Source organism: Canis lupus, chromosome 32, assembly GCF_048164855.1.
Source record: "Canis lupus baileyi chromosome 32, mCanLup2.hap1, whole genome shotgun sequence".
Taxonomy (NCBI): Eukaryota; Metazoa; Chordata; class Mammalia; order Carnivora; family Canidae; genus Canis; species Canis lupus.
In genome coordinates, this window is record NC_132869.1 from 36,983,158 (window position 1) to 37,008,436 (window position 25,279).

The 25,279-nt window shown below is 51.1% G+C and overlaps 1 long non-coding RNA gene across 4 annotated transcripts; it reads left to right on the forward strand.

The window, feature by feature from the left end:
- The first annotated feature begins 7,879 nt into the window (after window positions 1-7,879).
- Window positions 7,880-17,903, forward strand: LOC140623215 (uncharacterized). 4 transcript variants are annotated; one of them, XR_012022877.1, is made up of 3 exons: window positions 7,880-8,021; window positions 16,368-17,358; window positions 17,483-17,902. It is a non-coding gene; the product is annotated as an uncharacterized lncRNA (long non-coding RNA). The 4 variants fall into 4 exon arrangements; XR_012022878.1 differs by lacking the exon at window positions 7,880-8,021 and adding an exon at window positions 12,050-13,137 and having other exon boundaries at window positions 17,483-17,903; XR_012022880.1 differs by lacking the exon at window positions 7,880-8,021 and adding an exon at window positions 14,850-15,317 and having other exon boundaries at window positions 17,483-17,903.
- The last annotated feature ends 7,376 nt before the right edge of the window (window positions 17,904-25,279 follow it).

Below are 25,279 nucleotides of genomic sequence, written 5' to 3' on the forward strand. Positions count from 1 at the left end.
GCCCAGAAAAACACCAGCATAGAAAGGGGAAACTTTGATGTTTGCTAGTTATTTTCAGACAACCCTTGCCAAATCTTAATTTTTCTAGTTTACAAGTAAGGGATTCTGACCATCTGTCTACTGTCAACCGATGTTTGTTTGGATGAAGATTTTATTTTTTTCTCCCAATCTAGCACTCCTGTTCTTACAAGTAGTTTATTGGACTTCATAAATGTCAGCTTTTTGCAGGCATTTTGTAAGCAGCTTATGATTTAGTATTTAATCAAAATTGAGCAGTCAGCGTCTGTAATCAATCTGAGGCGGGAGTAACAATGAGATGGAAGCTCAGCATCCACCAAGACCACGACTGGCATCTCCCAACTACCTTGGTGAGAATTATGTGTGCGTCTGCAGGGATGGGGGGCGAGTAGGATGATGGGGGGAATGAACAGGGACTGGACACCAATCGCAAGCTACCTTGTGAATCGCGTCAGCTATGGGTTACCAGTTGTGTGTAACAAGCCAGCCCAAACTCAGCGGCTTAAAACAATAAGCATGTTTTAGCTCCTTAATTTATGGAGTCAGCCAGGAGCTCCTTCTGGCCTCGGCTGAGCTCCCTAAAGGGGTGGGGATAAGTTGGTTGTTGGTTGATCTTGGCTGGCCTCTTCTGGGATGACTCGGGCGACTCGGCCCCCGCTCTACAGGTTTCTGGTCCTCTACCAGGTTAGCTCAGGCATATTCTCATGGTGATGGTGGGGTGCAAAAGCAAGGAAACCAATCACTCAAGTGCTCTCCTAAGCCTCTGCTTGCCTTACATTTGCTAATAGCCCATTAGCCAAAAGGTGACATGGCCTTACTCTGAATCAAAGACAGGGATAGACTCCATGTCTCTATTGTAGAGGAATTATAAAGTCATAGGCAAAGGCAGCAGGGACAGGAAGGGGTGGAGAATGCAGTCTATCCTAGAGATTCTGGAAATCGCATGAAGGAGGTCATGTTATAACCCTACTGTCCAGACAGAGAAAGGGAATTTCAGAGGTTAAATCATTTGTCTGAGGTGTCTTAGCAGTTTGCAGTGAAGCTGGCATTCTTTATTGGCTTGACTCTTGATTTACTTTTGACTCCATGAAACTGCTTTTCCCGTGGAGAGGTAAGGCAAGAGTAGGGGGAGGCTCTTGGAATCAACCATGTCTTCTCCCCCCTCATGTTGCAGAGAACAGAATCAAAACCCAGACTGGGGGTGGGCGTAAGGCCTCATAGCAGGGAGAGGACCCAAGAAGATGGGGGCTCTCAGGCAGTGTTCTCCCCACAGACCAGGGGCAGGGAGCTCATGCCTCTCCAATCTCTCACAGGGCCTTCTTCTGCAGGAAGTCTTCAGAGGGCAAATCTACTCTTTAAGGGGTTCCCAGGTGGAGAAAGGAAGGGGCAGCCTTTGCCAGGTGTGCTAGACAGGAATGCTAAATGCGGGAGGCCTCCTATGATGTGGTTATTAAATTCCTTCCTTGGTTGGTGCTATGGACTGAATTGAATCCCTCCAAATGCAGAGGTTAAAGTCCTAAGCCCTGAAATGGATACAGGGGGAAGAGAGGTTGCTCACTTTTTCCGTTGCTACCAGCTTCCCTGCCTCCGAGGATCGGCTTCATGCCACAGTGGGGTTGGTAAAAATCGTCAGGAGGAAAGTGAAGCTCATGAGGGAAACTGAGGCACTCCTATGAATCAGATTTGCCAGTCCCCGCACATCAGCCTTCTGGATTCTCTCCAACCCCCCCCCCCAAGCCCCCTTCCTGCATCTGGCTGGCCCCACCCTCACTCCTCCTGCCTTCCCCCCACAACCTCCTCAGCAGATCCTGGGCCATCTCCTCCATTTTGACTGCTCTGGGGGCAGCACAGTGCCACCGAGTCAGCCCCACCTAAGCTAGACTCCACTCAGTGGCTGTTTGTCCCTGGCAGTTGATAAACCCCTCTGAGCCTCCTTTTTTTCCTTCTGTAAAATGAGAGGCCATGGCTTAGTGTGAGGTTGCTGTAGAAGCCAAGAGGATGTCTAGCTCACGGGCCTTCAATTAATATTCCTCTATCGTCCACCTCCTCCCGACTCCTGTTGACCTGAATCTTCCTGGCACTTCCTTATCCCTTCAATAATTTAGCACGGATGGTTTATTAAACCAGGGCTTTCTGATGGGCTGTTACTGACCTGGCAAAGGACAGATGTTCCCTGTGAGCCTGCCCAGGCCCTGAAGGGACATTTAGCGACAGGCAAGCCATCTGGGACAGTGTCCTCTTGCTGGGGGCATTGGGGGAGGGAGTGGCTGGAGGGCGGACCTTGATACTGTCACCTTCATGCCTTGGGCCACCTCTTGGCCTCTTGAAACTGCAGTTTCTGCCAGATGGGGTTCATATTGCCTTTCCCATGAGGTTTCTATGGAAACTGAAACAAAGCAGGTAAAATTTGTAGTTCTACGTGCCTCCTTGCTCTGTACTTACGGCTCAGGCCACCTTCAAATCTGGGGAAGGAGGTTGGTTACCCACCTGGTCTACCTGCGGTACAGGCAATATCCTGGCATTTCTCCAAAATGGGTCATATTGCTTCAAGCATCACTGCACTAGATTCATTCCTTTGGGTTCTAATGAGTAAACTCCCCTCCAGGAAAGAAGTTACTGTGATGAAAGACATGTCTTTGGGATGGGGAAGTCCTTGAACCCCCGATGGCTGATGTTCAGGAGGAAAGACACTTGGGATTCCTAGGGCTGGTTCTGGCTCTGACACTAGAAAGCATCACTATGTGTCATTGAATAAGTCACTTCCTATCTCTGGGCTTGCACGTTCTCAAACAGAAAATTAAGGGCTTAGGTTGTATGGAATCTAGGATTTTGATTAGCTCAAAAGATCAACTCTGAGATTCCTGGTGGGTTCCAAAGAGGTGTGATCCAGATGGGTCGGTTTGGTGAAGGCAGAAGCAGGGGGCATGGGGAAGGGGCGGGCAGGGGTGGCCTGCCTGAGTATGGCACCTGTGCTCACACGAACCTACCCAACTTGGTGGTTCAAATCAAGGCCTACTCATGGATTGATTGATGCATTGATTGATTCATTGTCTTTATAAGGCTTCCTCTGACCCCTACCAGCCCAAAGTGCTCTCTCTCTTCTCTGACCTTCTGGGGCCCTTCCATGTGGCTTCACTCCATCTCTTGTGACATCTCCCCACTATTTCTTGCTGGCCCGACCAGGTGACCCCATGCCTGCTGTTCCATGCCCTGGCTCACTCACTGCCTTCTCACTGGAAGGCTTTACTTTTTATTTCTACCCCTCAATGTTCTGGCTTAAGGACCTGCTCAAAAGCCACCTCCTCTAGGACGTCTTCCCAGGCATCTAATTCAAAACTCTCTCTCCATGTGCTCCTTATTAGCACGCTTCAGTGTCTGTCCATTGACATAAGGCCAAACCTTTAGCTTAGGTCCTTAGCCTTTTCTCTCATCACTGCCCTCCCACCTACCCAGCTCCAGGTAGGCCAGGGTCTCTCTTACCTCCACGTGGAACTGAAGCTGTTCCTCCTGCCTGGAAAGCCTGTGCCCCACCATGTCCCCATGATGATGACACCCTAGAATTCTAAGACTCAGCCTATGTCTCCTGTACTACTAAGAGTTTCTTGAACCCACCGTTTGGTCTGTATTCTAAGCTGTGTCATGAGCCAGTATCGTACATGAGTCTGGTGATCCTGGGGTATTTGTCTCCAAAGTCACAGCGCCTTGTGTAGGGCCCGGCACACAGCAAGTGCTCTGTGAACATGGCATTGAAGAGTGTTCTTGCATGCATCCATCGCAGTACCCAGCAGAGGCTGGGACCCAGGCAGGTGTGCGGATGGGATTGTAGCTTCAAAGCTTTGTGTGTAGAAACCCTGGACTCTGGGATGGAGCCTTGGAGCTGATGGAGCTGAGGAAATGACTCCCATTGAGTGTGTGTGTGTGTATGTGTGCGTGCTCTGTGGACATGCCTGCTGGGGCCTTGGTGATCTGCCAAGTGTGGGAGGAAACTAGCTCCCCAGAGACTGCTGCCTCTCCCTTGACATCCTTCCCTCCTAGGCACCAGGCCTACCGACTCCAGGGTCAGCACCAGAGATGTTCCTGGAGGGCCCTCCACGGTCGTGTACAGACAGTGTCTGCAAAGGCCTGGGGCACAGTCTTGGAGCTGCATGGTCCTGCACTGGATACCTTAAGCAGGTTTCTGACACCTCACATCCTCTGGGGGAGCTCCTCACGCTGGTCTTCTCATGTGCCAGGTCCTGGATTAAGCCCTTGCGTGAAGGACCTGATTTAATTTTCATCACCACCCTAGTTGCAGAGGGGGAAACTGAGGCATGGGGACATTGAGTTACTTGTCTTAGAGCCCAAAGCAGCTGAAGGGAGAGCGGGGAGTGGGGGGTTGGATTCCTAGGGCTGGGTCTGGCTCTGAGACTAGAAAGCATCACTATGTGACATTGAATAAGTCACTTCCTATCTATGAGGTCGAGTAGACTTAGCCACTGCACATGCTCCGGAGGGTTGCACCTGCTCCCTCTCATGTAATAATGCCTTCTTGAGAGACTGGATTAGTGTAAACAAGTGACACTTGTGACGTGACTGGCAGGCTGACATCATCAATCTCTAACTCAAGCTCTCATTATAAAGATAAGGAAACCAAGGCACAGTTCATGTGAGTGACTTGATGAGCACCTGGTGAGTTGGGTGGACTCAAAGTCAGGTCACCTAAGGGCTGGCTACTTTCATTTCTCATTATGCTGTGCCCTGCAGGACGAAAAGAAGGAAAGAGAATGTAACATTTTGGAGGAACTGAGGCGGGGGGGGGGGGTGGCGGGGGAGAGTGGTTGAGGACACAGGGGGAGCCAGTCCATCGCCGTCAGTTCTCCAGCCACCAGTGAGGGTGGTCCTGTTATGGTCCCAATTTGCAGTCCTGTAGATCTGATCACAGAGGGATGGGTGACTTGCCTGAAACTGGTAGCTGGTAAAAAAAAAAAAAAAGAGTGGAATTTGGATTTAGGAGTGTCTTTTTCCAGGTTTTGTGCTTTTTTCCTGCATTGCCGGCCCAGGAGAGGGGCCAAAGATCAAGGTCTGGAGAGCTGCAATGTAGGCCCTCGACTGTGCCAGAGAGCGAGCTGGATGCTGGGGATGTCCCTTCTGACTACCAAGAGAGCTCCTGGGGCTGGGGAGAGGGTGGTGTGGGCAGCAGCGTGGTCCAGGGGCAGAGGCAGCTCTTGAAACACAAGGTGGCTAGACTTCTTCCTTGGGAGTGCTGAGGGAGCCAAGAAGTGCCATTTCGTCTTTGTGAATCCAAATAGCCTCTTGGGCTTCTTTGGTCTAGTAGGGTCAGCTTTCAAAGGGCAGAGAGTGACTTTGGACCAGCAGGTTTGAGGATCCTATGCTAGTGGTTGGTAGATAGGAAAGAGCTCAGAAATCTTAAGATTTGTTTTGAAAATTCAAGCAGAATTGGCCTTTCCCCCACCATATAACCACATGTGCAAGCAGAACGGATGAGTCTAGCTACATGAGCCCCGCTGAGCAGCCTAGCTGGGGTAGGCCAAGGGACCCTGTCTTTGGCCACATCCTGTTCAACACTTACTAATAACTAGAATGGAATTACCACTCACAGCCGCCCCGTAAGATAGGCTGTGGTACCCCTTTTACAGACCAGGGGAGAGTGAGTGACCTGCCCCTTTCCACAGCCATTGATATCATGAGATTTGGAAGCCAGATAGGTCAGACTCTGAAACGTGGGGCACTGATTCACCCATGGCGCTGAGCTGCCTCGTCATCGAGGGGCATGTGGCAAGTGGGGAGGGTGGACGTTTCAGCGCAGGGGGGAGGCAGGATTTGGAAAGGACCCACCCAGCAGGGCCCTAATGAACACTGGGCCCAAGTTAACGCATACCTAGATGAAGGGCAATAGAGACCTTGGCTTGCACCGGGCTCAGAATCCCACGAGACACACACAGGATGTGGGATAGTTGGGTCAACAGCACAAGTGAAAGATGCTGGGTTTCTAGTTGACAGGAAGTCTCGGATGAGTCAACAGGGGGAGGTGGCAGCCAGCAAAGCTAATGTCACCGTAGCTTCCACAAGCGGAGGTGCAATGAACAGAGGAGGGAGGAGATACCCCCAAGACAGTTTGCATCCAGGAACTGGAGTGTAAGCTGGGACCCTAGTCCAGGTCAGGGACAAGGGTGCTGACAACCTCCAGGCTCTCTGACACAGGGCTTTGGTTGGGGGAGCAGCTCCTGGTGGCTGCTCTACGCGATCCCCGTCCTCTGGCATCACCAAAGCATAGTGGTGCATTTCTGAGGGATTATAACCCCCTCTTGACCTTCATGCAATTGCCTTACCTGCTTCAGAATATACTACTCATTCAACTTTGATTTTTTTATTCATGTAACCTGAGTAAATGTGGGGATTCCTCGTGACCCAGTTTCTACATGAAGTCACATGCAAAGAAGCACAATCCAGCGAGCAAAAGAAAGGGTTTTCAGACTCCCTGCACATCTCTCAGAGAGATGAAAAAGGATGAAGTCCCTGTTTACTTCTCTATGTTGGTGTCTTATGCTTTGAATCTTCTTTAGAAATATTCACTCTTGGGGATCCCTGGGTGGCTCAGTGGTTTAGCGCCTGCCTTCAGCCCAGGGCGTGATCCTGGAGTCCCGGGATTGAGTCCCACGTCGGGCTCCCTGCATGGAGCCTGCTTCTCCCTCTGCCTGTGTCTCTGCCTCTCTCTCTCTCTCTCTGTGTCTCTCATGAATAAATAAATAAAATCTTAAAAAAAAAAGAAATATTCACTCTATCCAGGTGCCATGAACCCTCCCGGCATCCAGTCAACCAGATATGCCAACGCTCTCGACTTTGTGCATCTCCATTGCCCACATGGACTGAACATCCATGTCTTCTTCTTCTCATCCCTCCTTCTCTTCCCCCTCTTCATTCTTCTTTAGTTCTCTTTCCACTTTACCGCTGACCCAAATGCCTCCCTACAAAGTGGGGGGCTCAGGACTTGATTGAGCAAGGCAGGATGCTCATTGGTTGCTTGGGTCTCTCCAGCGTTGCCTGTTCCTTCCTGTCCCCCTGGGAAGAGAGGCGGCCAGCATGGAGCTCTGACGGGGGCTGGCAGAGGAGAAGCAGAGAGGACCAGGGCCACAGTTTTGGAGGGTGTACATGGCCAGTGTGGCAGTGGGAGGGGTGAGGGGGCAGCTGGGAACGTTCCATATGCAACGCCTGTCCTCATCACATTAGCATGTGGTCACTGTGGGGCAGAGAGCTTGGCCACCCAGGCATATGGATCCCACCTCGCTTTGCCACGTGATGGCTACTTGCAGTGAACAGCAGGAGCTAGAGCTCTTCCCCAACAGTGTTCCCTCACCCATGTGGCTCATTCCCATTGCTCTGGGCTCCATTGCACAGGGTTGACTTTCATTTCCTTCATGGGCTATTCCGAGATGTGCTGGGGGGAGCCAGGCCAGAGAGACAGCGCTTGCCACACACTCCATGAGCCTCCCCGACTTCCCCCTCCCCGACCGTGTTCCAGACGGCGGTGTGCAATCTGGGGAAGGGTCTCCCAACTCCCACCACACCTAATATGAGCGAGAACCCAACTCCCCTTCTACGGGGCCCCTGGATGTCATTGTCACTGCCGCATAGCCTGTCCTGTCCCAGTGAATACTCAGAGCATCAGAATTAACTGAGTAATTGCTATTCTTGAGTTCTTTAACGTGATGAAGGAAAAAGCTGTCTCTGGAGCCACCCAGGGCCGCTGATTGACGCTTTCCCTCACTGTCATCATCCAGCACAGATGGCACTTCCTGTTTGGTAACACCTCACGTGGGCTTCTTCATCCCCCGCTGACTCTGCCACTCACCATCCTACACAGTCAAGTGTGCACAGTATTAGAGGTTTGCCAAGAACACATCCTTGTGGCTGCCAAGGAGTGTCTGTTGGAGGAAGAGTATTCTAAAGACAATGTTCAGAGGAGGAAAGGACCGTCCCAGGAGGCAGAAAACTCTGTTTCTAAAGTGAGCAAGTAGAGGTTAGATGCCCATCAGGGATTTGGGGGGGTGTGAGGGGGGCGGGGAGGGACGGGGTATGAAGATGACATGCCACCTGAATGGGGAGGGATCGGGGAGGGCTTGGTGTGAGACAGCAGGGTGGACCAGATGATTAAGTCTCATCCAAACCTGAGAGTCTCCAGCATGGAGTCTATTATTTCTTTTTTTTTTTTTTTTAAGATTTTATTTACTTATTCATGAGAGAGACACACAGAGAGATGCAGAGACACAGGCAGGGAGAAGCAAACACCATGCAGGGAGCCCGATGTGAGACTCGATCCCAGGACCCCAGGATCACGCTCTGAGCTGAAGGCAGATGCTCAACCACTGAGCCACCCAGGGATCCCGACTCTATCATTTCCTTTTTCTCTTTCTTTGGAAAGTGGATGAGTGGATAAAGTTTGATCACTAAGAAAGTGAAGAATTATGAAATAAAATAGCCTTGCTTAATGAGCAGGTATCAGAACACTAACATTGCCCTCTCTTAAGGGTACGTGGCGATGAGGTCAGCATTCCCAGCCGTCGAGGGGCTGCCCAGTGGTGACCCGTGGGCTCGAAGGCAGGTGAAGCATGTCTATAATTTACACGGCAGCCACACGGAGGGCTGAGCCGAGGGAGGAGTCACGGCCTCGAGACAGACCAAAGTCATCATGATAACAGCCCCGTAATAAGGACAGCAGTGTTTTATCGCGCACAAAGTGTTCTCCCTGACATCCTGAGTGCTTCGAGATTATTATCTCTGAGCTTATTGTCATATATCATATATTATCATATATCTCTGAACTTATTATCACAGCCCCTGGAAGAGAAGGCCTGCCATTCTCATGGTATAGATGGGCGGGGAGATTTTCAGAGATTTTTCCCACCCAGGAGCCCACACACAGCCAAGCTAAGGGGGGAATCCAAGGCTTGAACCCAGATCCTTTGATTGGAAGTGATGGATTTTCAGCTAAAAGAGCATGTCTACTCCCGGCACTAGCTGTGGGGCCAGGCTCAGTTCAGCTCAGTTCACCTGCTCCTTGGTTCCTGAGGCACTTCCACTTTCTGTGTGGTGTGTGTGGGGTAAGGTATACCGAGGGTGGAGATAACCCTGAGCTGCTTACAGGCAAGAAGGATTTTTTTTTTTGGGCGGGGGGAAGTGATGGACTGGGGCTCTGACGCTTTGTCCGACTCATTTCACCATATCCACGGAGCCTGTCTCATCATTTGAAAATGGGAAGAAAGACACTGATCCACTTTGCAGAATTTCCGTGAGAACCCAATAGGAAGATGGGGTGAAAACATTTTTAAAAACCCTACAGAATTACAGTTCTTGTTTAGGAATACATTGAGGGGCAAGTAACAGAACCACCAGCTATAGTGGTTTTAACAGCTAATGTTTTCTCTGTCCCTTGACAGAAGGAGCCCAAGGTAGCACAAGGCAGGGCAGGAGGTGATGTCATTACATCATTGAGGGCCTGGCCTCTTTTGGTTTTCTGCTCTACCTTCATCCTCAAACTGCTACCCTATACACCCAAGATGGGGGCTGCATCTCCGAGCTTGTGTTCAAGTCCCAGTCAGGACAAAGCAGAGAGACAGAGGAAGAACTGGCACCTCTATTAGGAATGGAGAAGTCAGGGCACCTGGGTGGCTCAGGGGTTGAGCATCTGCTTTTGGCTCAGATCATGATCCCGGGGTCCTGGGATGGAGTCCCTCAGGGAGCCTGCTCCTTCCTCTGAGCATGTCTCTGCCTCTCTCACGAATAAATAAATAAAATCTTAAAAAAAAAGGAATGGGGAAGTCTTCTTGGAAATTCAGGAGCTCAGTGGTCAGGACGGCAATCAGGTGGTCAGCCTCCAGATAACGCGGGAGGCTGGAGGTGTGGGTGCTTGTGGCCAGGTTGTGATGGAAAAGAGGCCAAGACCTGCAGTGCAGGTGGCCGGGCAGCACCTGCCACGGCTCTGCCACCAAGAGGTCACCTGAGACCCACACTCAATTCATGGGGATCCTTTAAATTCAGTCTCTGGACTGAGTGAAGGCAAATTGGGTTGCCTCATCCATGGAAGAAGAAATGGAGCCACAGGCCCCACTGTCAGAAGGGGAAGTGGAGGCCGGCCAGGGCCTAGGGGAAGGGTGCGGGCTGCTGCAGGTCTGGGCGCTCCCGGGTGCGTGTCCTGCCCGCCCCCCACCACCGTGCGTTGGGCTTCATCAGCCTCCTGCACCACCGGGCAGGGTGGGCTGAAGGCGAGGAGCTCTTTTCTGGCCGCCGCGTTTGTGTACGTCTCCACCCGAAGATGTCTAACCACAGACTTCCTCTTGACTCCTGGCAACAGAGAAAACAAAACCGCAGCAGCTTTCATTGCTGAAAACACAAAACTGACTCGTTTGCCTAATAGGCCCAGACGGAGGAGCTTTATTTCTGGGAGGAAATGCCCAGGACTGCAGCCCCAGGATCTCTCGGGTGGGCAGTCACATCGCCGGGCCGTGCCAGGCACTGGCCAGGTGGAAGGAGCTGCCCGCCCAGGGGCTGGGCCCTGAACCCCGGGAGCCCGCTGCAGGGCATCGGGGCATTGAGGGGACACACGTGGAGCGGCCACCCCCCCCCCAGCCGCCCCCAGATACCGTTGGCCTCTCCTGCCAGCTCCGGTTTCAAAGCACCTGTTCCATGTGTTTTGTGTCCCTTTCTCTTATTTCCCGTGTTATTAATTGTAGCTATTGATCAATTTCCATTTTGTACTTTGTACTTTGTTTTTTTTTGTTTGTTTGCTTATTCTGTCCCATTTCTGTTTTTTTAAATATTTTATTTATTTATTCATGAGAGACACAGAGAGAAGCAGAGACACAGGCAGAGGGAGAAGCAGGCTCCATGCAGGGAGCCCGACGTGGGACTCGATCCCGGGACTCCAGGATCATGCCCTGGGCCGAAGGCAGGCGCCAAACCGCTGAGCCACGCAGGGATCCCCTGTCCCATTTCTTATGATGTGTTTTCAGCTCCTTTATTTTCAGTCTTCCTTCTTCAATAAAGGAGGCATTTCAGGCCATAATTCCACCCCCCTCTGAGTTGAGCTTTTTTGGGGGATCCCAATAAAATGTTCCCCTTTTCATCTGTTTCTAGATATTTTTGATTTTCATTTTTTAAAAAAGATTTATTTATTTGTTTGAGAGAGTGGGGTAGACAGAGGGAGAGAATCCCAAGCAGACTCCCCACCGAGCGTGGAGCCCAACACAGGGCTCGATCTCACGACCCTAAGATCACGACCTGAGCCAAAACCAAGAGTCAGATGTTTAACCAGCTGAGCCACGCAGGCGCCCCTAATTTTTGCTTTAATATTTCTTTTGATCCATGGGTTGTCTAGAACTGTTTGTTAATTCCCACACAGTTAAGAATACTGTCAGCCTCGTTATTTTTTTGTTTGAAAAATCCTAGATTGGGATCTCTGGGTGGCTCAGCGGTTTGGCGCCTGCCTTTGGCCCAGGGCGTGATCCTGGAGTCCTGGGATCGAGTCCCACGTCGGGCTCCCTGCATGGAGCCTGCTTCTCCCTCCTTCTGTGTCTGCCTCTCTCTCTCTCTCTATGTCTATCATAAATAAATAAATAAATCCTAAAAAAAAAAAAGAAAAAGAAAATCCTGGATTACAGTAAGATGTTGTGACCTATAAAATATCTAATTTTGAACTAAAAAAAAACTTTGCCTTTGTGTCCAAGGATGCGATCCAATTTTTATAAATATTCTATAGGAAAGGAAATGTTGAGCTGGTCCGATTGATGTCTGCAGATAAATCGCCCAGTTTTAGGTCTAGCATCTATCTGTTTCCACTGGTGTGTCCACAGATGAAACAGAATTTTTTTGAGAATTTATTTTCCATCTTTAAAATGGGAACAATAGGAATACTCACCTGTCAGCATTTCTGTAAAGATGAGATTGTGGAAGTAAAGATGCCTAGAGCAGCGTCCGGCACAGGGTGAGCACTTACTAAATAGAAATATGCTATTTTTATTGTTGGTTTGTTATTTTTGCAGAAAGGGAGGAACCTTTACTGTTAGTGCCCCAAGCTTCATGCCTGCCCCAGCACTGTAGTTTCTGGTTATCGAGAGGCCTGGAAGATAAGAGGAAATGCAGAGCTCTATGAAGCCACCACCCTCCCTGTGAGGGGAGCCACCTGAAGCCCGGAGGAATGAGGACACTCGCCCAAGCAAACACAGCAGTTTGGTGGCAAAGCCAGGCTTCACACCCAGGTCTTCAGTGGCCAGTCCCTCTCCCTCTGCCGGCAACCACTCTAGTGTCTCCCTTGAGAGAAGAGGCAGCTGATGGAAGGTTGGCCTCTGTGATGAGGGAGGGCTGGAAGCTCCTGGTGTGTGGCCACCACTGAGCTTTGTCGTGTTCCACCTTCACCATCTGGGAAGGGCAACTCTGAGGTCAGTGAATTCCAGGAGAAGCTAGAAAGAGAGGGTTGGTTGGGAGTAGTTGGATGCTCTGGACATTGCTGTTTCATTGCTCAGTGGGAGCAGGGGTCCCCCAAAGGTGGCTGCACCCCTCTCGGCCTCAACCCTTTGTGCCCATCTGCCATGCCTCCCTAGCCCTGGGCTGACCTGACAAGGGCAGGTGCTCCTGGGGACCCCATCTTCATCTCTCTGGCAGCTCTCTGGAGCAGACCTCAGGGGCAGTAGCCCTGTGTTAATGCTTGGGGTGGCTCGGCAGCATGGATCCGTTCATGGACACTGGAGGGGCTGAGGTGACAGCTGAGTAGCCCTGTGGAGGCCTAATAGAGAAGTAAAGCAAAAGAGGATGTGGTACTGGCTTGCCTGCCAGCTGACATCTGAGAGGCACTGATGCTACACTCTGGTTCACAAAGAACCATGGGACCTTCTCTGCAGTGGGAGGCTTGGGGGGAGGGGAAGAACCACTGAACAGAATTACAAGGCAGAGGGTGGCCGAACTAGCTGATTTGGACCATTGATCTTGGGAGCAAGACCACTGACCGGCTAAGGATTTCCTGTGTCCATAAGCATCATGTAACCATGCGGGGTATGGGCCATGGGTGGATAAGGATGCCTGCAGCGTACGTGGATAGGTCCAGGCAGCAGGACTCTGACTTCAGATATGGTATGTGCTGTGGGCTAAGGCTTCCACGAGGTGCAGCCTGGGAGTAGGGGCTGATTCCAGTGGCTCCTCCATATAAAATTTAAAAAAAATTATAAGGCCCCTAATGATTATTATGAAAAGTAAGTAAGTCAATGGTTGCAAAAATGCTTTGTAAATATGAACACAAATGCAGAAGAAAGTTGTGGTGTGGAGAATTTGGTCTGAAAGTGCTAGCTGATTCTTTACTGTGTTCCTAATGCTTTGTTAGAAGCTGGAGAGAAATCAAATGGGGTTAAGTCTTGTTCCTCCATCGTGGGGACAGTGGGCTTTCCCAATGTGAAATGCTTTGCAAACATCACCCCTTCCCTGCCTCTTCCTTTGAACACACTTTGATTAAGCACCTATTATAAGCCAGGTTCTGGGCTTGGAGCTTAATACTGTAGTGATCAGTGCCTACTAAGAGACAGACACGAGCACAAGGGTGGGTACCGAGCTCTGTTTGGTAGCCAGGGATTGTCCTAGAGAAATGGAATCGTTCAAGGGACACCGGGCAAGGAGGCAATGAGCAACGAGCTCAGGAAGGTTGCAGGAGAGCTTCGGAGAGAGGAGGAGGCTCTTGATGAAGGAGCAGGGGTGAGGAGCGGGATCCTCATGAGGAACCTGTGCAGAAGGAACAGCACCCACAAAGGCATAGAGGTGAGTAACTCACCCATATGAGGGCATCAGGGAAGCATGGGAGCCTAATTCCAAACTTTGATCCCATTGGAAGTCTTCTTGGAGCTCAGAGAAGTTGATGGCCCTAAATGGGATACACACATTTAAAGAAACTCATCATGGTGTCGACACGGAGCAGGGCCGGGGCCGTTTGATAGATGGCAGGCAGAGTGGGAAAGGCACAGGGTTTGAAGCAGAGAGTCCTGCTTCTAATTCAGGCCTAGCTCTGTGACCTTGGGTCACTGTGAACCTCTCTGAGCTTCAGTTTCATCCTCTCTAAAATAGGGACAGGTGACCTGAACATTCTCTTGGGACTCTTCATCTTTGGCCAGAAGGAGTAGCCACAAGATGGGGTGGGTGAGTGGATAGAGGCCAATTTACACTGAACGTAGCCCCGGAGAGTAGAGAATAGGCTGTGATCTTGGCCCTTGTGGAGTCCACAGTACAGCGGAAAGATAAGGAAGCAGCCAGTTACAGCACAGTCTGGTCTGAGCTTTGATAGGCTGAGCAAGGCCAGCCCACAGGGGGGCCCAGAGGGCGAGCCCCTTTACCCCACTTGGGAAGTTAGCATGGAAGTTAGCCAAGCAGAGATGCAAGCAGCGGGAACGCTAGGTGGGAGGAACAGAATGAGCAAAGGCAAGAAGGGGAAGCCAAGGGCCGTTCTATCCAGCGAAGACAGAATCTGAAGTGAGGAAGGAGAAGGCTGTGGGAGGTCGATGGCGAACTTGAACGCTGTGCTAGGGAACTTGGACTTTTCCCCGTATGCAGCAGGGCGCTGTTTCACGAGACAAAATATTAATCGGGCTTTGCCACCCGTATGGGAATTGCAAGTGGGCCCAGTGGAGGCAGGCTGCAGAAGTCCTAGAAGCCACGGTGAAAGGCGCTTGTCTGGGGGGTAAGCCCGGATACAGCAAGCCTAGAGCGCCACGAGCTTCCACGGACTCAGCGGCCACCTTCCCCACACAGCCGTCCCTTGCTCCAGGGAGGATGGGCCCCCAGCCCTGAGAGTCTCCTGCAGAGCCCAGGTCTTCCAAGCAGCCCTCTGCGGGGGTCCCCCTCCAGCCGTGGTGGTCGCAGCTGAGGCTGCTCCAGCTGGGGCCCATGTGGCTGCCAGTGACATTTTGCTTGAGCAAAATGATGACCTTGTGGAAAGGATATGGTGGTATTTCACCAAACCCAGGGGTGAAAATTCAGCTCCGCCTCTGAGGAACTAGAATCAGGAACAGTGGAGTGGTGCCCATGGCTCCTGTCTCACTCTCACGGCTTTTCTTCCTCTTTCTCCTCCCATCTCCGGGCCAGCTCTCTCTGGCAGGGGAGTGTCCGGCTGCCGGGCCCCACTCCTCACCCCGGCTGCCCTGGAGAGGCCGAGGAGGGGATCGGGGAGGGGCCTGTGGCTAGGAGAGGGGGTGACTCCCCGGACCCGCTCCTGTGCACCTGCTGGGGGTGTGCTCAGGCGTGGGGGCTGCTGGCGCTGCCTTGGCCCCCAGGTGATGTACTACAGAGACCCTTAGCTCGAGGTGGGGGGTGGCTAGGGTGGGTCACAGGGCTTTCGGGTGAGCCTGCACACCAGATGCACAGTAGCCAGAGTAGCCAGAGTCCGCAGACACCTCCGTTTACCTCTGCAGGAAGGGAGTTGGACCATGAAAGTGAAACCCAGAAAAATCCTCATGTTTGCTCTTGTGGATGCTGAACGCAGACAATTAAAGAGCCTGAGAGGAGCTTGCCTGTGGGGTGTGGGAGGGCTGGGCCTTCTGCGGCAGGCTTGCGGAGCGGGCTCAGAGCCCAGGGACCTGGCAGGAGGAGGCTGCTCCTGGGGGAGGCAGCTGAGGCCCTGGGCTGGAGGCTGACTGGTGAGGGGTCAGCAGCCTGGGGCTGCGGAGGGGCCCGGAACCCCTGGCAGGGGTGGGGGGTGGGGGCTGCAGTTTTCCTTTGTCTTAGATTCCCCGCAGACCTCACACCGCAGCAGCCTGAGAACCAGAAACCGTGTGGTTGTTTTCCCCAAGTGTGGAGGGATCTGCGCCCTGTCCCACCTCCGGTGTTGCCAGAACCTGGGCTCCCCGGGGGTTCTCGTAACCCGGGGAGGCTCTGGCGTCATTTTCATGCAGAACGGGGTTCCCTGGATTGCACGGAGGCCAGCTGTAGCTGGTGGAATGGGAAGCAGCATGGGCCGCTGGGGGGTGACCGTGGCTCCCATGTCCTGGGAGGGAGGACACCTCGCAGGGGTCAAGCCGAGGCCTCCAGCCCAGGGGTATAATGGCTTAAAGAAAGGTGGTGGGTCAGGATCTACGGAGGCACCCGGAGATGCACTCGCGCGGGGTGAGGGTGGGCTGCCCAGTGCTACCAGGGTCCCCGCTTCGGCATGTCCCGCAGGGCCTCGGCCCGGTCCCGGGTGCTCTAGTCATTGGTTTCCATGTTCAGTTAGAGCGGCCCTGATGTGCCAGCCGTCCCCACCCTCTTTGCGCTTACCGCGCCCCCCCCCCGCCCCCCATGCTGCAATTTCTGGAATTTCACTGGGCTCTTTCCTCCTCTGTCCGCAGTGCTCGTGAGAGCTGCTGGGCCAAGACCTCGCCGCTCCGCGGGCTGCAGCCCCATCTGCCCTCCTTGGTGACAGCTGGGGGCAGATCTGAGAAAGGACTCACCGCTTCGCCTCCACTCCCCGGGCTCGGGATGTCCAGGACTCCGTGGGAGAAGGAGGCGGCGTCCTGCAGCACATCACGTCTCGGTGCAGCTCTGCGGTGCCCCTACAGTGCCCAGCTCTAGCGGCGTGACCTTGGCTTGGCCATGCCTCAGTTTCCTTGTGAGTCACACGGAGATAATGCAAGCTGAATATTGTGTCCACGGGGCTGTTACGAGACACGCAAAGCACGGACGATGCCGCCCGGTGCTTCTGGAGAGCTCAGCAAAGGTTGGACACCTCTAGAAAATGACCTCCAAAAACACAACTTTTAATGACCGTGTAGCCTTCTAATGTGTAGGTAGATTATAATTTGTTGAGCCAGCCCCTTGTTGTTGGGCGTGTAGGCTGCTTCCACTCTTCCGCTTTTATAAATAATGCTGCAGTGAACATCTCGTACATCAATCTTTCTGTTTATCTCTGATTGCTTCCTTAGAAGGACTCCCCAAATCGTGCTCGTCTTAGAACAAAGCCCCGTCCCCTAGGCTTTTCAATGATGCCCCTGGAAATAAAAGCAGAGCCCATTTTCCACCAGGGAAAGAAACATATGGAACGTGTTAACCAAGAGGTGGTTCAGGAGGAAAGTAGAAATAGGTTCAAGATGGGTTTGGATCCCCTTCAGGATGTCTGACACGGAATCAGTCATACAGCTCCCCTCAAGCCGCCTCCCCAGAGAGAGGGAGGCAGAGGCTGATTCTCAGGGGCCACTGACTTCTCTCTTTGAGGGAATTCCAAAGGGCTTTGAAGTTCTTGGTGTTGGAGAAGCACCGATGACAGATCAATCAAGGAAGCCAGTGTGTGTGGACGACTCCTCCAGCCAGGAGGGGGCAATGTCGCCTGCCTCTGCCATCCAGGTGGGACCAGGATTTCTTGCTAACAAGGACTTCCTTTGTTGTTGTCTTAACACTTTGGCTAACATTTTATATATTTCTCTTTTGCCTGTTTTTCTGCCCTTCCTCCCACCTCTACACTTTTCAGAATCGCTTTGGGTTGCCATTTATTCATCCACTCATTTGGGAGAAATCTATTGCGTGCTTCCCCCCAGGCCAGACGTCAAGACTGTTTTCAGACTTTCAAAGACCTAGACACCCTTGCTCTGGAAGCTCCAACTCACACAGATCAAGCATATTGCAATTCACCCAGATTCCATATTAAGTGTATTTTTTTTTCCTGTAAAGAAAAATAAAGATTATTTTTATAACTTTGCTTTTGGAATTATTTGGCGACGAGCAATTCATTCGATCTATGCCTGGCTTTGATTTGTCAGCAGTTAATGGCGGTACTCAAAGAATTCTTGCAAAGTGAGAAAATCTAACCTGCACATCGTTTTCAGATATAATGAAATTTTTATGAATTTTTATGAATGCTAAATGAAACCATTAATGGCGGTTGATGTAATATTTTGTTTTGGAGACGTTTCATTAAAATTTTATTAATTTCTATTGCAAAGTTTTTCCTTCGAGTTTCGGCTCCAATAATTTTGTTTTCAGGTCTCAAACTCTCTTAGGGATCTCTGAAAAGTTCCCAGTGCCCAGTGGCTAGCAGAGCCCTATCAGGCTTGGATACGGAGAAATGAAAGAGTCGGTACAGTTTTTACAGAGTTCCCAGGCCATCGAGTGACAAATGGGCAAACTACTCTCACAAGAGTAAGTTTTGCTATAATGGAGTGTGATCAGGGCCCGGTGAAAGCATCATCTGCTCTAAGCTGGAGCCAGAGGGGGTCAAGGAAGACTTCTAGAGAGCAGGTGTGCCCAAGCCAGAATGTGAACGGTGAATAGTTTTCTTTTTCTTTTTCTTTTTTTTTTTTTTAAAGATTTTATTTATTTATTTGAGAGAGAGAGAGCAGAATGAGAGAGAGAGAGCGTGAGTGTGAGTGGGCATGAGGGGCAGAGGGAGAGGGAGAAGCAGACTCTCTACTGAGCAGGGAGCCCGATGTGGGGCTCAATCTCAGGACCCTGGGAACAAAACTGGAGCCAAAGGCAGACGCCCAACCAGCTGAGCTGCCCAGGTGCTCCTGGTGAATAGTTTTCTAAGCAGGACCCAGAAGGGAAGGATGGTGCAGGCAGAGGACACAGCACATGCAGGTGGACTTGGCCACCAAGTCCAAAAGATGGCAAAAGATCCTACGTATGGACAAGCAGGCCGGCCACTCAGTTTTGCCCACACTGATCACTAGGGCCTTGTTCTTCAGACCAGCAGCTCTGCTATTATCCAGGAGTTTGGGAGAAACGCAATTTCAGGTCCCCCGGACCTCCTCCATGTTGACAGGATCCCTGGCGATTCGAATGAACCCCATGAATGAAGATCTGAGAGGCAGGCTCTAGTTCCAGCTGGATCTAAGCCAGGCCTCCTCGGGGCCTGGGGCCTGGGGCCTGGGGAGCTGGGGAGGGTGACTGGTGGTCGGCCTGCAAAGCTGCAGCCCCAGACAGAGCAGCCGTTGTTCCAAAAGTTGTTTTCAAGTTTGGCCTGCAAGTCCATCTCTGGGGACCCAGACGGTTCAACCATTGCTGGAGGGTTGGGCTTTTCTGTTTAGAGACTCCTCCCACACTGTCCCTTCTGCTGGCCCTCGCTCCAGACGGCCTGTCTTGCCCGTTGGCTCCCTGAGCCGGCGCATCACCGATTACCTAATAGACTGTAGGCTGTGTGCGTAATTTATTTCTGTGAGTAATTGATCTTGTTAGGATGAGCAGGGGAAGTACCAGGAAAGGAAGGGAGAAGAAGCATCGATAACCAGGGGAAGGAAGCCTGTCATAGTCAGCTAATTACGTGGCTCTCCGAGGCAGGTCTTTCAACACGATGGCCCCTCTTGCTGCTGTTGGCCCACCGCCCCCTCCCCTGCCCCCATGAGCCGACGGGCTTTCTGATGAGTGTGGAAGGGGCTGTAGACTGAGCCAGGACACTTAGCTCTTAGGCCAGGCGATCTTAGGCAGGTCACTTCTCTCTGGGCTTCAGTTTTATGGACTGTAAAATGGGAAGGCTGAACCAGTGGTTTCCAAACATGGTTGATAGCAGAATCACCAGAGATACTATAGAAAACATAAACTCCAAAGCCACTGATACCCTAGGATACGGAGTGAGGCCAGGAGCCCGTGCTATACCGAGCAGCTCTCGTGACTCCAGTGCAGTCGGTCTGAGAAATCAGGAGACCGCTGGGTTGGAAAGATAATCTTAAATGCCCCCACTCTGACATTTTCGGGTCGTCGATACGGATGGACTTCCCTGCGACCTCTTCGGAGCATCAGGACAGTCCTGCAGAAAAGAGACTAGAAAGGCAGGCGACCCATCATCTCCTGGTTCTGTCGCCAATTCTCTAGGTAGTAACAGTCCCCCCCGTGCCTTGCCTAGCCCTCCTTGACGCATGATGACATCGATGACATCACCACGATGCTTTCACCCGAGCGCCAGATCACTGGGTTCCTGGGGAGATTTTGAACTATAGCTGACCGGTTCCCATCACCTCTGGGCTTCTTCCCTATGTCTAGGGTAGCTCGGGATGCTGCATGTTAAAAGACAGGCGGGTGATTCTGAAGACCAGCCAGGTTCATAGCCTGTCCAAAGTCATTGCGAGATGGGACACGGGTGTACCCCGAGATTGGGCGGCACCCAGCGCGAGGAGGCCTCTTGGACCGTAAAGGGCAGATCCTCACTCATTTGTGGCCTCCGTGTGAGTCTAGACAAAGCCAGCCAGTGGAGCACTCCGCTTCATTGCACCAGAGCAAACGGGAGACCCATGTGCAAACCTGGTGCTCTTACTAATAGGGCAACGTTGGGCAAGTCTCAGGAGCAACATGAGTCTATTTTCTTGTCTGCGAAATAGAGAGTCAACAGTAACTCCATCTATTAGACGGAGTAAATGGAACAGCTTGAAGCCTGTGCTCGGTGAGTGGTCACAGTCCGTGCAAACTGTCCACCTCCTCCCAGCTGCCCGCACCTGCCTGCCCTGGGACCGGTGGGAACCAGGCTGGCTGAGTCTCAGCATCTCTCCCTGCAACGGAAGCAGGGCTTGGAGGGTCCGCTGCTGCCCTGGGCCAGGGGGCCAGCAAGGAGACAGATCCAGCTTTCAGTTCAGGTGGAAACGTCTGGAACTCCTCTGCTCTGCACAGCCAGCTGCTCGGCCCAGTACCTTCGTGTTTTCTCTCATCTTTCAGAGCCTCGCACCATAGCCCAGGGTCGGCAGGTGCCTGCGCGCTGGCTAGCCAGTGAGGCTGAAGCCAGTTCGATGAAATCTCTCAAATCTGTCACTTTCTATCACCCTCCTTCGTCATCACCTTCATCACCCTACCTTCAAGGGACTGGTATTGCCCTCTGAGATGTGCTCTCATAGTAGCCAGAGAAGTCCTCTTATGGTGTAAATTCGGTCATGCCAGTGGATTTTGACTGGCTTCCCACTCTCACTGAATAAGATCTAAACAGGCATGTGAAGAATGCCCTGGAATGGCTTCTCGCTCTTTTCACACAAGCCTTGTGCTTCTTCCCCTGGTTTCCATGGCCCCGTAAAGCCCGGCCTCTGTTTCTCCTTACATTCCTTGTGAGCTGGAGACATTGCTGTGCCTTCTCCCAACTTGTTGCTGTCCTTCGGTGCATGTGGCTACATGCCGTTCTCCGGCTCCTCTGCAGTGAGGGGGGACCAGATCTTTGAGCTCTAGTCCATGGGATGTGGGTGCAAGTGACATACACCACCTCTGGCCTTGGCCCCCAAGTATCCCAAGAGCTTTTTCTTTTTCCTCTTGGCTGCAGGCAGAGGATATAATGGACTACTCTAAGGAGACCTTAGGGGACAGTAGGGAGCCTGGTTTTGAATAAAGACCACCAACCAAACGCCTGATTGGTAGAAACAAGAAGGAATGAACCTGTATTGTCTGAAATCACTGAGATTCGGGCTTGTGTGTCTATTGGCCTGACTCCTGGCCTGTTCTCAGCTCCTGGAATATGTTGAGCCATCTTTCTTTTGCCAGGCTGTTCCCTCAGCTTGGAATGCTTTTCCCTATCACTCCTCACATGCTTGTGTCTTTAGCCTCTCGGTCTTCATTTAAAAATCACCGCCAGCTCTTAGTTCTTGTCTGTGTTCTTGTCTCATTTTTTAAGAGAACTTTTTACAACTTGTATGTCGTTTCTCTTAAATTGATTTTCATTGTGCTCTCCCCCCCTTAGCATACAAGCTCCCAAGGGCACGAATCAAGTGTGTCTCACTCCCCTGTGTATATCCAATGCCTAACAAAGTGTCTGACAAAAAGTAATCATTTAACGACTATTAGCTGATGGATTAAATGAATGAATGAACCAATTATGTATGATTCAGTTCAGTTCAATTCAAATATTTACTGGGTACCAACTTGGTGCCGGGCACTTTGCACACATATAATGCATTCGCTACTCAATCCTCATTAAAATCCTAGAGGGGAGGTAAGATCATTGTTCCCACCCCCCTTACATACAGGGATCATGAGGCACTGCTAGCACCATACCCCAGATCCTTTGCAGTGGCGTCCTCCGGCCCCCATCTTATTTCTGAAAGGTAAGTACTATGATCTCCGCTTTGCCAAAGGAAAGACGCGTGCTCAGATAAGACTGGGTCATTTTCCCAAGGTTGTATGGTTAATGAGGTCATGGAGTGGGGATTTAAACCCAGGTCCAGGGGGAGGGAATGGAGAGAATGGGGACACGCCTCTCTTCCAGTACTATTCTTCCTGACAGCCTCATTAGAAGTCCCCAAAGGATATCCCAAACGTGGGTGGAAATGAAGACGTGCAATTTGTCCAGAGTCCCCTGAGCTTGGTTTGCAGCAGGATTTCATTTGGAATGCGGGACCCATTGCCCCCCACGGCGTCTGGGATGAGGGGGCACCACTTTGCATCCCGGGAATACAGCTTCTGTGACCTTGCAGGAGCCGGGCTGGGCTGGCCACCACCGATAAGCCAGAGGCATGAGCGCCCAGGTTCATCTGGGGAGAGCGGCCGGCGCTCGTGATAGGCAGAGCAAATCTGTGATTAATTATGGCAGATGAAAGGATGAAGTAATGACTCCTTCTTGAGGGCTGGGCAAGCTGAAGAACCTCACTCTCTGGTTGTGTTTGGAGACTGCACAGCCCCCTCTGAAACCAGCAGTAAACTTTCATGGCTGCAAGTTCTGTGACTTGGCGGGCTGCGGATTGGATGGCGCGTAGAACTCATGAATCCTCCGGGGTGGGAGCTAATTAGGGTGCAATTTTTCAATTACGGAACATTGAGCGAGCCTCTCCCCAGACCCCCACACCATCCCTCAATGGATACACTCCATTTGTCTGTTTTCCTTTATTTCTTAATCATTTGATGATATGACAGCAATTATTTGTCATTTGGAAGAGAAAATCGTCACGGAGCTATTGTTCGCCTCCCGAAACCCCGGCTCTTCTGCGGAGATGGTTATAGTTGATAAATGCTTTGCATTCCCGCCGCGCCTCCCCCACTCCCACCCGGGGTTGGTGTGGCAACAGGAAAACATGAGCCTGTGACGCGCCTGCTCTGATTGAAACGCCATTTGTAGAAAGGCCTGGAAAAGAGGAGAATCGAGTTTAAAAGAGCCGCAGCCCAGAGCTCCAGGCCCACCCACGTCACCTAGGTTGAGGCTGTGGGACATTGGCTTGGGGGAAATTTGGTCACTTCTCTGGGCTAATAAGCCAGCCTGAGAACCAGGAATGCAAAACAGAAATGGAGAGCAAGAAAAAAAAAAAAAAAAGGCGAAGAAGAAAGCCGGGCTCCGCCAGAAATGGGAAAACTTAAATGACTTTGTTTAAATGTCATGGTACTCTCAAAGCCCTGTTCTCATATGTATGCAAGTTAATTAAATGGAAAAATGTCAAATTAGTTGCTTAAAATATTAATGGCAGGAATTATCCCAGATTCTAGGGCAGGCAGAGAAGAGGAAATGAACCTTTTGGGACTTAACCCTTTTTTGGGTCATTTTCCTCTCACGAAATAGATCTTTCTTTCTAGCGTAAAAAGATCAGTAACCACTGAAGAGTTTTGTGGGATTCAGGACCTGAGCTTTCCAGTGGGTTTGTCACCTGCCATTCTGTCTGTGACACAGAACTCACGGGGGGCATTTATTTCTGCAGCGTTGGCCTCACGTGGGGGATTTGACGGGTCCGGAAAGGCCCAATAATCATGACTATGTCCCAAAGGTCTGCCCTGGAGTCTGGGTCATTTGCCATTTTTCCTTTTGGTTTTGGAAGGGTATTTGGGTTAAAAGAACCCATTGCAACACAGAATAGGAAAAGATGGCATCAAGAGGGGCACCGATGGTCAACTCACCAAATGTTTATTCGGTACCGGGGGGAGGGGGGTCCAAGGCTGTGCTGGGCAAAATGGTGGGAAAAGGGAGAATCCCAGACTCAAGGTCTTCGGATCTGGTAGGGAGAGACCACAGAGCCCCAAATCTAGTCTCATGTTAGCAAGTCGGGGAACGGAAGACCCTACAAAAGAAGGAACATTCGAAAAGCCACATAGCTACTGAGTGCTGATAAGGCTCATTTGTTTATGCAACACAGTCCCTGCCCCCTTCCCCAGGGGACTTCAGTACATTAGGGGACAACAGGGCAGATAGACACAGGCCTGTGCACGCTGCACTCCTGACACCATGGAAGGAATGACAGAGGATGGAAAGCAGGAACACGGTTATCAGGGAGACCTTACCTCTACCAGCCAACAAGCATTTACCTCCCACCGTGGCAGCCAACTCTCCATTCTGGCGAAGGCAGGCAAGGAAGGCCAATGCTGTCTACTGAGAAATGATGGCTGGTCACTGTACAGATATGCTTAAATCACCTTGGGGGATGCGATAAGTTTGACCCTGACAGATGTCATATCTCTTTTACAGATTAGGAAAGTAAGAGAATCTCTAAGCAACATAAGTGGCTGAACTGAATCTGCAGGAATTTATAATCCTATGGCAGGCACTGGGATATGGGTTTACTAATAACTGTAGATTAGCAATAGAGATACTAAATAATAGGGGTAGGGCCCAGTTTACAAAAGTGGTATCCTTAGAAGGAGGGAGGAGATATTCTGAGGTGCTCTATGGGGGAAAAAAGAATTCTAAAAAACGTAGGGAAACCCTATGTATTTTTCATCTTTTTTTTTTTTTTTTTTTTGTATCAGCCAGTGAGGTCAGCAGAATCACGGACCCCAAATACATCTATCTACATTTTAATCTCTAGAGCCTATGAATGCTACCTTCTATGGCAAAAAGTACGTTGTAGATGTGATTAAAATAAGCATTTTGAGTTGGGAAGATGATTCGGATGATTCACGTGGGCCCAATGTAAGGATCCCTATAAGACGAAGGCAGGACGGTCAAAGTGAGGAGTAAGAGATGTCGTATGATGGATAACGGAAGCAAAAGTTGAAGTGATGCATTTTGAAGGCAGAGAGAGGAGTCCTGAACCAAGGGATACAGGTAGCCGTTCAAAGCCGTGAAAGGCAAGGCAACATGTTCCCCCCTGGAGCACCCAGAAGGAGCTGGCCCTGTCAATATCTAGACTTTAGCCCAGAAAGACAGATTTTGGAACTGTAAGAGAATACATGCATGTGGCCTTAAACCACTCAGTTTGTGATCATTTGTTACAGCAGCGATAAGAAACTGATGCAGACCGTGACCGCTAAGTGCTACTTTCTCATTCCTTGGCAGGGAGAGGTCGGGTTGGGGCAACTCTGTTTCAGATAATAGGCTGCTCTTAAGAAGCCCCATTACCTGCATTCAGGGATGGGGGCTGCTAGGGGCGTGCTGTTTTCACGTCAA